Source organism: Botryllus schlosseri, chromosome 9 (genome assembly GCF_051294905.1).
Source record: "Botryllus schlosseri isolate E-star chromosome 9, Bs_hap1, whole genome shotgun sequence".
NCBI classification, from domain to species: Eukaryota; Metazoa; Chordata; class Ascidiacea; order Stolidobranchia; family Styelidae; genus Botryllus; species Botryllus schlosseri.
In genome coordinates, this window is record NC_137244.1 from 9,903,223 (window position 1) to 9,916,607 (window position 13,385).

Consider the following 13,385-nt stretch of genomic DNA (forward strand, 5'->3'; position numbering starts at 1 on the left):
AGTGGCGACCCCCCATATATGCAAGTAACATATTTATTGATCAAAATCATACATGATATCCGTGAAAGTCTTCAACTATGATAAATCTAATACGTCGAAATAAAAAGACGTTGCTGTATTTTGATAAAAAAAAACAGTCTTCAGTGTGTAAAAATAACAAGTAGATTGAATTTCGGAACTTTATATTACAACTGAGCCGAGTTTTTACCTAGCCCAGTGGTTCCCAACCGGGGAGGAATTCCCCCCTTGGGGGGAATTTTGCAATTTTTAGGGAGGAATTCCACTTCATAATTGTAACGGATTTCCCAAAATGTTCATGTCCGAACTGTCATGTCGGCAACCAGTTATATCAGAGCGTATGCTCCGTATAGCTGTTTTTTTGCTGAAAGTGTGTTCAAATGCTATTTGAAATCTCTTTCTCCCATACAAGTTCGCCCTTTTTTTGAACTAGTTCAGAGGTGCTGCAGTTCGCAAGACAATTTTGCAGGCCAGCGACAACCTCTCAATCAAATATATTCTAAGCGAGCAAATGTCGTGCCCAATCTATCACAACAAGGCCTCTAACGAAAGTATTTATCTTATATTTTCATGTCAACACTTTCATAAAGTGACAAAATATTCCAACGTCGTCGATTCAAGTCAAAGAGATCGCTAGCCTTGCATTATTTTTAGTGAACAGCTACTCGATCGAAAAAATGCATGTTAAACTTGGTGCAATGTTGCCGAAACCGAATGAGTGCCCTAAATTTCAATGAGCTCAAGCAGGAAATCTGATCACGTGTATGTTATATATCAGGGTATATATCAGGGCTGTAACCAAGTCACGAAGCTCCGAGTCACAAGTCAATTTCACTTTCATAGTTTTGACTCGAGTCAAGTCGAGTCATTTTCAATTCACCATTGAGTCAAGTCCGACGGTCCAAGTCACCGAGCATAGGGTCAAGTCCGAGTTATGGTATTATGACTCGAGTCCGAGTCCAATTCCTTGTGTTGACTGCTCAGTTTCCAGTTAAAGTCTTGTTAAACTCAATTTTTATACCGGTTTGGTGATATTGAATGATTTTGATTTATAATATAATAATTTTCCTCACTTTGAGCAGTTTATTATCGTATTCTCAAGTACCAGGACCAACAGACGAAATTCCAATAGGAAGGCCACTTTACTGTTCTTCGAAATTACAATGAAATGTCGGTCTTGGCCGTCTTATAGTCACGAGTCATATGGCTTGGTTCGAGTCATGTACAATGACTCCAAGTCGAGTCAATACATTGAGTCGAGTCAAGTCGAGTCGTTTCCCTATTTTGGGAAAATGACTCTCGAGTCAAGTCGAGTCATCAGAAAATGCTGACTCGAAACCGACTCGAGGTGGTCAAACCTGCTATATATGAAAATACCAATATTATTGGCCAAATGCATACGCACACTTGAGAAAAAAATCGCGAGACCAGCAAATTTATGCATACTGATTTTTCACAGCAGTTATATTAGGATTAGCGATTGGTGCATGATAAGCCGAAAACACAAATGTAAGTATATGGGGGTCTGTTGAGTCAAGCCTTCCAGAATTTGTTTGATTGGGACCAAGACCATTGTTTTTGGATGTCTACAAAGTATTGTTACAGCCCTGCTAGAAACAGACACTCCGTACCTCCGGTCTTATTTTTCGGTCAACAGTTGATTGCGCGGTAAAAAATGACCTTTTTTAATCATCGGGCAGATTTCTCCTAAGGGGGGAATTTTGGCTCAAATTTCGGCCAAGGGAGGCACGAGATGAAAAAGGTTGGGAACCACTGACCTAGCCCATATGGAAAAAATAGGAGATTTTATTCAAAATAGCCCCATGGGTAGTCTTCAAAAATAGAGCCATTTTGAAAAAAACCAAGGACATTCGAAATCAGTGCTCTTTAGAACCCCTAATACCACTCTTACTTAATCGGCCTAAAATATGTGTTCACCAGTCTAATTTAATATCATAAATAGTCTTAATAATTTAGCTGGCATTGTCGCGTTTGTTTTTACTGGTAGGTCCGGTGTTCTATAGACATAATATGTTATATAGGCTGTACTCACAATATCATCATGAGCATGGTTTTTAACGTGTAACAAGTTCCAAATTACTATTAGCTATCACACGACTAATGTTGTCAAAATCATTTATTACACCAACACAAAACCGCATCGCAATGGTTGCATCGTGTTAGCCAATGTGAACGAAATTCACTAGAAAATAGTTATGATTCCAAACCATACTTGATGACAGGCCTTACAGCCAATCAGTGTGATACCAACATACATTTTGCCTGCTGCACATTTTCCCAGCAAGTATGTTCCACGCAGGACATCAACCCTGTTCGTATACATTGATCTATACAACTGTGGTTGCCAACAGAGGTGGTCAGTAACGAAGTACTTCTACTTTTTCGAAGTACTCAAGTAGTTTTTTTCGACTTCTGGTACTTACTCAAGTAGATCTGATTTTCACTACTTCTACTTCGTAACATTTTGTGATCTACCTACTTACTTTTCGCTATTTTCAGTTTGTCAAGTAGAAGTAGTTTATTCCCCCAATCAGTAAGATAGCCTGAGGAGTTTCGGGGCTGTTTTCACGCAGTATCAACATCTAATTTTCATAAAAGTTGAGTAAAACCCAGAATTTTCGTCGTGCTTCGCGCGCAGTGGATACGGTATGACCAGTATGATTTCACGAAAGTCTCGGTGAATATAATTTAGGTAGCGGTTTGGCGTGGTCCCGTTAACACCGCATTGTCGCCCTTTACCCATGTAAAATATTTCATCACAGTATTTATGGCTCATCATAACGTTTGAAACTGATGTTTCGCAATCTAGCATTTACTTATCATATCGTAATCTACAGCAGTCCATGACGTGACCTAATCTGGAAAAGTGGACTCTGACTTTTTTAGTTTTATAGCTGTTTTAGCATGCAACCCTTGACACTTTCTGGACTAAAGACACAAAATACATTTCCGCTTTTAGAAGTAGTATTTATATTTCACTTTCAATTCCCAGTATCATATACTTTTAGTTCTCATTAATTTAAGTTCTTTTGTCTGGATAGCATACATGTTGAAGTATAAAAGCAAGTGTAGTAATGCCTTTATAATTTCCGGAAATAAAGCTACACAATATGGCATTTTTACGATCCATCATATTTTTCAGTAACGTTTTCTCATCGCACAAGGTGTTTACACCGTATCCTATACAACTTCTCCGTATTGCTCTTTGAAAAAACTGCGGGCCTTATAATATGGGGGAGCGCTCGATACCAAGATATTTTCTAAAACGTGCTGTTCGATTATACAGAGTATTAGTATCGCATTTCCATATCAATACTAGCATTTTCATCCCATGATGAGGACGAATGCTTATGCTGTCGAAAATTGAATACCTCCTGATATGCATCAAGGTGAATCAAGCTCGGCACCTTTCGCATAGATGAATCTGCACCTTTTGCCAATCCATGTGAACGAATTACGATCGTTTTCACAACTACTTACTTACTTGAGTAGATTTGAAGTCAGTGAATTCCACTTCTACTTCAAGTAGTTTTAGGTTGCTTATGGAAAAAGTACTTCTACTCGTACTTGAGTAGATTTTTTTCGTCGCTACTTCTACTTCTACTTGAGTAGCTTTCTCGACTACTTTGACCACCTCTGGTTGCCAACGAGGGCGATTTCGCCCACCAGTGGACGATTTTGAAAAACAAGGGAATGAAAATGCCAAAGGGGGTGATGGGGGACGAAATGTAACAACGTCCTGTGAGCTATATTTGATAAACACGGCCAAAAGTACACGTGAAGACTTCTTATTCTGCATATGACACGAAAGTTGACGGAAAAAAGATCATAAGTAGGTCGATTTTTCCATGTCAAAATAAGTCAAAATTGTAGCATTAGGTCAAAAAGTTGTCAAAATTGTTTGCAGAGTCATTTTTTTGCCACCTATATTTCGTTTGTATCGTAAATGTTTGCACTGTCGTCGAGCTTAACATATGACATTTTACAGCTTGTAATCTACTTTATTGGCCTACCGTTGTAGACGGCAGATTATCTGCTCATCGTAAATGATAAACGGCCAAATGAAACAAATATGTTGACATAGTGTTACGCTGAACGTACGGCAATATCCTAACCGATACAAAACTGCGTGGGCATTGGTTTTATGTCAAGAATCGCTTGATGAAAAATTGTGATGTAGACAATATTGCCAGAATGAAACAACAAGCTGTGTCACCAGCAGTAAACGCACAACTTGCGAGCCAACATCTGCCCCAGTTGAATGTCCTTTCTCCATTCTTGGCTAGCTTCCTAGTAAGGACAGATACTTTCCACCCGATAATGTAGGAAAGTGTCTTTTGTTGTACTATATAACGAATTCTAATTATTTCTATACGATAATGCGTGATGTAGCCTACCTACTAGAATTCTTCATTTTCATTCTTCAATTTCGTTAAAATAAAGTGTTTTTCGTGTAAACATTTGTCAATTTTCAAGTCAAATAAGTTTTTTCATGCCAAACTACTTCGAAGGACAGACAGTTCCAACCAGAAACAGTTCCAACCACAAATGAAGATGAGTAGTACAATTTTAACATTATGTGAGAAAACACGTAATTTACTTACATGAGGTCAAAGTTTGGCTGAAATTAGGTTATTTAAGGTAAAATATGTCAAAATTGAGTTCTTTTAGTTGAAAATCTCGCATTTTTCATGTGAAAAAAAACGCCCTATAATCATAACAAAACGAAAAACGGACTCGCAAACCGGCTTCCGGAGCACCTACTCGGAAAATGACCCTATTTTTAGTCATTTCACCAGCGTTCAGAGTTACATTAATAAATTTCCCGTATATATGTCTCCTTGTTTGGATACGTAAATATTGGGGGGCGAAAATTTGTGTCGAGCTTGGAAAGGGGCACTTTTTCGAAAAAGGTTGGGAACCACTGATCTACAATCAAACATTGGACATTATGGCGGGTTACTGTAATTCCATTTATATGGTGAGCGAGAATTCGAAAATCCGCAACCGAATTCAAGGTATACTACGAATGCTGATTACAGGGATATATAGAACTCCGGGATGGCTGACTGCGTCAATTGCGTCATCGCGGTATTACCCAAGTGGGTCCAGATTCGCGCATTCAGTTTTGATGCACGTTCCGGTCAGCCACTTCATCTGTGTGTAATTTTAAGTTTTTGAGAGCGGTAGAGGCATATAATATCCATGTTTATGTTATTATATAAAGCTAGAGGTTAACTAGGTTATGAGATGTTCAGGTAATCTGAAACTTTGCGGTATTAGCCCTATTCCTTCAGCAGCAATTTACCGGTATACCGGTACGGTCATTTGCTCGCCTTCGGAATATCTCTGCTTCTGTAGTATCTTATGTAACATGTTTTGCTGCGCTGATAATCGTGAGAAGATAAAAAATGTAGAATAATTTCCAACGTTAACATTGTTATCCGCAGTATGATTTTGATTACGCCTTGCGGTATGTTTTTCATTTACCGGTATGTTATGCGAATGTATGTCACCACAGTGTCCTATATGGTGTCGACACAAGCAAATCTCACGGCTCAGTGAAATTGATTCACGTCACAATTTCCATTTGGATACGGGCAATTTGACGGTCTTTTTTGACCGGCATGCCAAGCATTAAATTTGGTGAAACGGGTATCAATCGAAAGCTGACTCTGCACTTATTACGAAAATATAAATTTTATTCCGCTCGCGGCCCTGGAACCCCCACAATCAGCCTCTAATTTTTAATTGTTATGGAGATTGGCATTGGGACGCAACAATGCCGTCTGGCGAAACGAGAGACGCAACAATGCTGTATGAGTCCTTTTTTCTTGAGCTATTCTCTCGTTTCACTAGACAGCATTGTTGCGTCCCAATGCCAATCTTCATAACAATGAAAAATTAGAGGCTGATTGTGGGGGTTCCAGGGCCGCGAGCGGAATAAAATTTATATTTTCGTAATAAGTGCAGAGTCAGCTTTCGATTGATACCTGTTTCACCAAATTTAATGCTTGGCATGCCGGTCAAAAAAGACCGTCAAATTGTCCGTATCCAAATGGAAATTGTGACGTGAATCAATTTCACTGAGCCGTGAGATTTGCTTGTGTCGACACCATACAGGACACTATGGTGTCACCATCCATAAGGCTGTACATTGTACAAGTACAAGTGTACATTTACACTGTGCCGTGTCAACTATGAAGGCGACCGTTAGGAGGGACTTCGTCAGTTAAGATCTTGTACTGTAGATTAATATGTGAATATGCAGGTAGTGCTGGTATTGCAGGCGTACCGGTATTCCAGATCATTGCTGGATTATTCCTAGTAAGAATTGGAGCCACTGAGTACGCCACCGGTGTGCAAGATTCAAGAGGCATTTCAATTAAGGATAACCAAACATTTGAATCTAATACAAACACAGCACGTCAAGGTCGTTGCAGTTGTAAGTGTCCATAACAACTGTTGAATCCAATCTCTTGTTACAGATACTATTCATCAGTTACATGTCTGGTAAAACAAGGAAGGCATATGTTTGTTAATGAACGGCACCTCAATGCTACAGTACTGGAATTATACTTCAACAGAAGTGCACTGTTGTGAACTGCCAATGGCTGACTCCCAGTATATGGCCACAACATTTGTTGACCATTTGCTCTTACTGAAGCCATGAAGATGCCCACTCCCTTGAATGGATAAGCCAACACAATCGTCAGGACACAATACGGCCCTGAGATACGGCCTGTCTTTGCCATATAAACACTTAGAGCCTATAGGCCAGGGGTGGGCAAACTTTTGGGCTGCGGGCCGCATTCAACATCTAAATCCTTTGGCGGGCCGCACTGCATTAAAAAAATTGAGATTATGGGCCAAATGGCAATGTTGTAATTTAATCATATAGCAGTGCTTCTTAAACTAGTAGACACGTTCCCCTTTATGATAGTGAAAAATTCCGCGTCCCCTTTATGATAGTGAAAAATTCCGCGCCCCCTTTGTTCTGATATCACAAAATATCTAAGAGAGAAATCAGAATGCTAGCAATCCCAACACATAGTTTGATGTCATTGAAGGTTATGGCTGTAGACGAGGGCATTATCAAATATTAAATATGGACATATCCAGAGCAAAACCATGAAATGGTGGCAAATCGCGAAAAAAATTTCAGTTTACTACGACTTTGCGCCTCCTTCCAGATGCTTTCACGCCCCTAAGTTTGAGAACCCCTGCCAAATATAGGCTAATATATAAGTGGATCGACCTCATCAGTAACCATTTTGTAAAGAAAAATACTCGTTGACCGAGCATTCAACATCTAAATCCATTCTTCTGCCGCACTATACAAAATTGAGATTATAAACCAAAACGCAACACTGGTGATTATATAGTGATGATGTGGAAATTATATGAATTTTTATTTAAAACCAACCAACCATTGATTTGAGGATATGGTACACGCGTCAGAAACATTGGCGAGCTTTCATAAGTTGCTGGTCAACCTCAATATAATAGGGTTGCCACGTCCTCTTTTAAGAGGATTTGTCGTCTTTTTTGACTTTTTTGAAAATGTCCTAGGAGGACGGCCAAACGTCCTCTGTTTTGAAAATTTTGGTTAAATATAGGGTAAATTTCCGCTGAGATAAAGAAAATCAGTACTCAAGTAACGTTCCGACGGGTAGCCTATATCGGGACTTGAGACGGAAATCTGTTCTATTTTATATTTTTTAGTCAAACCATCTAGAAAGTCGGAAAAAATTTACCAATTTTTCCGGATGTTACATCAGTATTGTAAGTCTGAAAATTTTGAAAAAGTGTCCTCTGTTCAGATTTCCAAAATATGGTAACCCGACAATATAACCAATTTTCAAAACTATGGATGAAAGTCGGTTGTCCAAATTCTTAGAACAGGATGGAGATTTGAATCTGTGAGCAAAGATATGTTTATATATTTGCTGATTCTACTTTTGGCTCAACCCCAGGACACACAATGCTGACTGCGTTATAACCATGTTAGCTTCAAATATGCTATATATAGATTTTATCAATATAAATACTTCTGCACATATAGAGAATGAATCAACCTACCACACGCGCGAATCGATTTTTCTAAGTACAGCAACAATGTAAAATTACACTCGCGATTCGAAAGTCAATCATATTTTGACTTTCTGTAATGGTTAGCAATTGAAATCTTTTCAAATGCATGGGCCTTGAGGTCGGGCTATTATCGCACCAGCAATGAAACAAAAATATAGTAACCAGAACATAACTTATAATTATCATGGTGTAATATAATGAGAAAAAGTTTGATGGAATCCCTGCAGAAATTAGATCTTTACTGCGCATTTTTTCAATATTTTAAATACGATTCTTAAGGCTTTCGCGGGCCGCACAAAACGGTGTCGCGGGCCGCATGCGGCCCGCGGGCCGTAGTTTGCCCACCCCTGCTATAGGCTATAGGCCTGTACGATGGAGGAAGAGAAAACTCTGAAGATTGCTTTCAATTTGAAAGGTTTAGTCAAATCGTCGCAATAACGCATGGACCTCTCCTGAGTCGGCCCGAGGTAAGTTTGGCTGATTCTAGTGACACGGTATTAAATGAGCGATTTACATTAATCCTGATGTGGTTAAAGTAGTCTGCATTGCCACTCAAGTAAGAGTCGTATTCCAGGGCGTACTGATATATAAATTTCCTCAAGTAGCTGTAGAAAGTGAAATGCCTGCAAGGTACTTAAGTTTGGAGATGGCTGCTTCAAAATTACAAGATGTATCTTCGAAAATATGCAACACCTACTTGAGTACTGCAATGAAGTAGGAGTTCTTCACTACTGACCAACTCTGCATGCATCTATATATATTCTTAAGGTTAATTTGTGTCTCTAAATACATCATTTGTTCATTTTTGTTGCAGATTCCGGAAAAACAAACGCGATGTTCCAGCATTTGCATCACGTCAACAGTGGAAATCCTGATATATTATACTGGGCACATTCCATTGAAATCTTGGCAAAGATGGCCACGATCTGAATATTTGGATCTCGTGCCTTCTCACCGAGATAATTTTTTGACATGGAATCATCTATCGCTCTATCGGAATATCGGCAAGACAGTGATACTGAATATTTCTTAACTGATAAATGGCATGAAATGCTTCAGGAGGCCCATTTGTGATGTACCGTTAAGCCATAGGTCTACCGAATGCTTCTTAAATTGATAATGATATGTACCAAACTTCTACCCCCCCCCCCCCCCGATGTTACATTTGAACCTGAAGAGGAGTATCAATGGTGTGTTAATTTCTTGATCAACTTTCATTGAGGGCGAAGATAATAAAGTTAGCTGATCCCGTAGAATGCTAATCGTGAGATTAAAAACCGCTAATCGCGACCCATTTTAGGTGAAGATAATAAAGTTAGCTAATCCGGAAGAATGCTAATCGTGTGATTAAAAACTGCTAGTCCGCACGCAGAAAGTTACGCGCGATAAGGCCGAGGCTGTAATCAAGTGATGCATGCGATGATATCTGTTGCATCATAATGCGAAAACGCGTAATTGCCTGTCAGTTGTCAGTTAGTTGGATGAATTGGCAGGCTGCTGATAAAATAGATAGGTAGAATTCTCGTTTTCTTGGTGGCTGGGTCGAGTGAGTTGTCACGGTGAATATATTTATAATGACGAGTGCCGAAAAAAAGAGAGGAGTGAATTTTATAAGAGGGGAGAAAGAGTTGGTGGCGGATTTGGTGTTGTCACATCCGAATGCAATAAGCAAAAAAAACAGACAAACTTTCTCTTGTCGCTCGTGAGAGGGAATGGGCGATAATTACGGAAAAACTGAATGCATATGGGATCGGAAGCAAACGAACAACGACCCAGGTGAAAAATTGCTGGAAAAATCAGAAAGCAAAAGCGCGAACGCAGTTTTCTGCAATCAAACGTTCACTAAGGCAAACGGGAGGTGGCTCTCCAGATGTTGGTGATATGAGCCCCATAAGTAAGAAAATATCAGGTGCGTTAACATGAATGTTGAATTATTTCCAACTAGATGCATGTGCGTACAGCGAAAATCTTGTAATCATACAATCAATTTTCAGCTCTCATTCCGCGCGAAATTTCCGACATCTGTCATGAATGGGATGACGATCACGTAAATGGTAAATGTGAACTGTTGACAACGATATGTTCTTGACTTACTTTAGGCTACTACATCCTTAAGTTATTCCCACTTTTTTCAAGACATGTCCAAGACCATCGATGGACACAATGTAACCGAATCTAACCGTGGTGTGATTGGTAAGGTTCAATGTTCAAAGTTGCTCACATAATAATTATATATTTCCTTACATCAATATTGTCCCGCTTTGACAGACGAAGATGATAACTCTTTACCGGCAAAACGTGAGTTCACAATTTCGATTTACTACAGTGTTGCAGAATGTATTATGACGGCCAATGATTCTGTAATTCACTTGGTAAATTGCTTTTCAGCTGAATCATTCATGGAAACCATAAGTTCGGACTCTGGATTTGGTACGGTATCATTATCTACAATCTTGATATTTCCGTTACTATAGAATATGTATATAAATATGTATGTACATTCGTTGCAGCGTGTCTGGCCGATTTTACGAAGGAAAGTACAGAAGGCGTGCCAAGTCTAGGTATTCAGCAATTTATCTTCAATAGTAGACGTGTGCAATTCGAACGCATGAGTGAACTATGCAGTCATCTCCCATCTGAGTCTGTCCAGGCATAAGCTATTTGTCTAACCTTTAAATGGCCTCAATCTGATCTGAACCTTTTAGGTCCCGTATCTACGGAGGATTTGAAATCTCAAGTTTTGAGAAAACAAATGGAAGCTTTAGATGAAGAAAGCGTATTCCGAAGAAGAGAAGAGGCCAGGAGACAGGAGGAACATATGTTGAAAGTAGAGGCCCATAAGGAGGAAATCGCTAGTATTGAGAAAGATGAGGCGAGAAAGCAAAAGACACACGAGATTAAAATCGCCCTGTATAAACGCAGACTGGAATTAGCGAGGGAAAAACTGCAAAATACATGAAATATATATATGCTTTATTGACGCAAATATATATCACTATACAATGCGTTCTTAAATTGTTGTTCTCTATCACATTTGCATTGCTTGTAGATTTCATTTCTTTTCATTATATCGATTCTGCGTACAACTGTATGTAGCTTTTTATATTAAGTTTGAGAGGGCGGTATCGGCATGGAAACAAGATTGGGGAAAACTGGAATAACTGTGAATAAATATAAATCAGAATTAGAACAAGAAAACAATATTAGTGATCACAAAATTAAAAGTAATTCAGGATAATTTCTCTTCGAACAGCTTGTCCAGAGGGTGATGGTGATGTGGCTTCGTCATCATGATCCGGATCATGAATACTCATATTCCCGTGTGAATCAATAATGTCTTCTTCAGATAGATACCTCTGTCCCGTTTGTATAGCAAAGTTATGTAGGCAGGCTACTGCAACGATCGCCGGAATCGAATTCTCAAGTTTCATTCGCATGGAAATGGTTAACATACGAAAGCGCATTTTCATCATTCCGAAGCTATTTTCAATGCAGGCACGGGTTGCGATATGAGCTTGATTATAATTCCGCTCTTGACTTGTCTTTGGTTCCAATAATGGAGTCATGATATATCTCCTGCATGCGTATCCATTGTCTCCGAGAAGCAGGCCATCGCCATATTTGTTGCTTTCAAATTCATCTCGCAAAACGGAGTTATCGAATATTCGTGAATCATGACTTGAGCCTGGCCATCTGACGACGATATTAGTGATTTCTCTCTTCACATTGCAAACCATTTGCACATTGAGTTAAAAAAAAAACTTTCCTATTCCGGAACACTTCGGCGTCGTCCCCACCTGGAGACACGATTGGAATGTGCGTACCATCGATGCAGCCAATCACTCGTGGAAATCCTGCTCTGGCATAGAAGCCCTCCTTCACTGACTCTTTATTTCCAAGAAATTTTATGAAATCCTTGCGCTTACTCGCTATGCACCTAGAAATTCGGTGAATACAGCCTCGAGCTGTATGGCGTGACACACCCATCAGATCCCCATCTGTCATTTGGGTATGACCATTTGCAAAAAATCGCAGTGCAATCGTAAGTTGCAATAATGGGTCTAAGGAGTGGCCTCTGACATTGAATGTGTCGTTGTCATATCGAATTATGTCTAGCAGCAAAAACACTCGATCCTTCGTAAAACGAAATCTATCCACAAACTCTGTCTCGTCATACGAGCTGAACGGATTTTTCACGTCTACCAATGTTTTCTTGGTAATGCGAGCTGGCGGGGGTTCGTCCTCAAGATTTTCCAACAGGTCAACAAGGTCCACAACTTCCATTGTTTCTGGCTATCTGCGATTGACGTGACGTAAACTAAAGTCGTGTTTAATCAGTACGGTATACAGCGCCGAAATGGATTACAGAATATGGAAACACCGATCTGCAATTGTGCGTACATAATCGGTTGATTGTTGAGTGACGCCACATTACCTAGGAGACAATCGTCACGGTTATTATATCGGAAATATTTGCGAGTACGAATGCTACGCAGTGTACGTACGTTGAACTGTTTGCTCTGTTCCGGTTTGCTAAATCATGAGATTAAGGACGAAATTTATGCGCTACGATCAACCGGTGTTCTTATTCCTGGGTTGCTAAATCCTGAGGAACGCGCTAATCGACTTAGCCGCTCATCGAACTTTATTATCTCCGCCCTGAGTGACATAGAAGCTGACAATGCTGCTATCACAATTTCGAGTTCTTACAGGCCGTGCTATCTTTTCGTTATTGGAAATGTTCCATGGTAGGGGTGCATTTAAAACAAACGGTGTTTGAAACACTATGTTTAAAACATGCTTTAAACAGTGTTTTAAACAAAGGCCTTTTGAAAAAAATTCTTTTTAAGTTGTAAAATTATGCCATAATTGTGTAAATACTTTCCAACATACGTGTTGTATGAGCCTACGGACAATTACCACCCGATATAGCCGACTAATATCGATATGGAATGGCTGGAACCCTCAAAATAGTCGGTTCAACAGCAATAGCACAGATATTTGGTCAAAGGAGCTATATTTACACTATATGTTCAATTGTCAATGTCAATCCAATATGACGTCACTATTGAATATTCTTGACGTCATGGCTTAAAAAAAGTATGTTTTATACAAGGGCCTGGTTTTAAACATGTTTGTTTTAAATGCAACCCTATACTCCATGGTAATTGTCGATTAAAGCGAATTGAAACGGTTGATTTAATCAATCCTATTAACCCCCCCCCCTCCCAGCTGCAAGGTTTCCGACAATG

General features: G+C 39.4%; 1 long non-coding RNA gene across 1 annotated transcript; it reads left to right on the forward strand.

The window, feature by feature from the left end:
- Positions 1-9,359: 9,359 nt before the first annotated feature.
- LOC145447343 (uncharacterized) lies at positions 9,360-12,792 on the forward strand. Its single transcript, XR_013917537.1, has 3 exons — positions 9,360-10,042; positions 10,128-10,187; positions 10,270-12,792. It is a non-coding gene; the product is annotated as an uncharacterized LOC145447343 (long non-coding RNA).
- Positions 12,793-13,385: the final 593 nt, after the last annotated feature.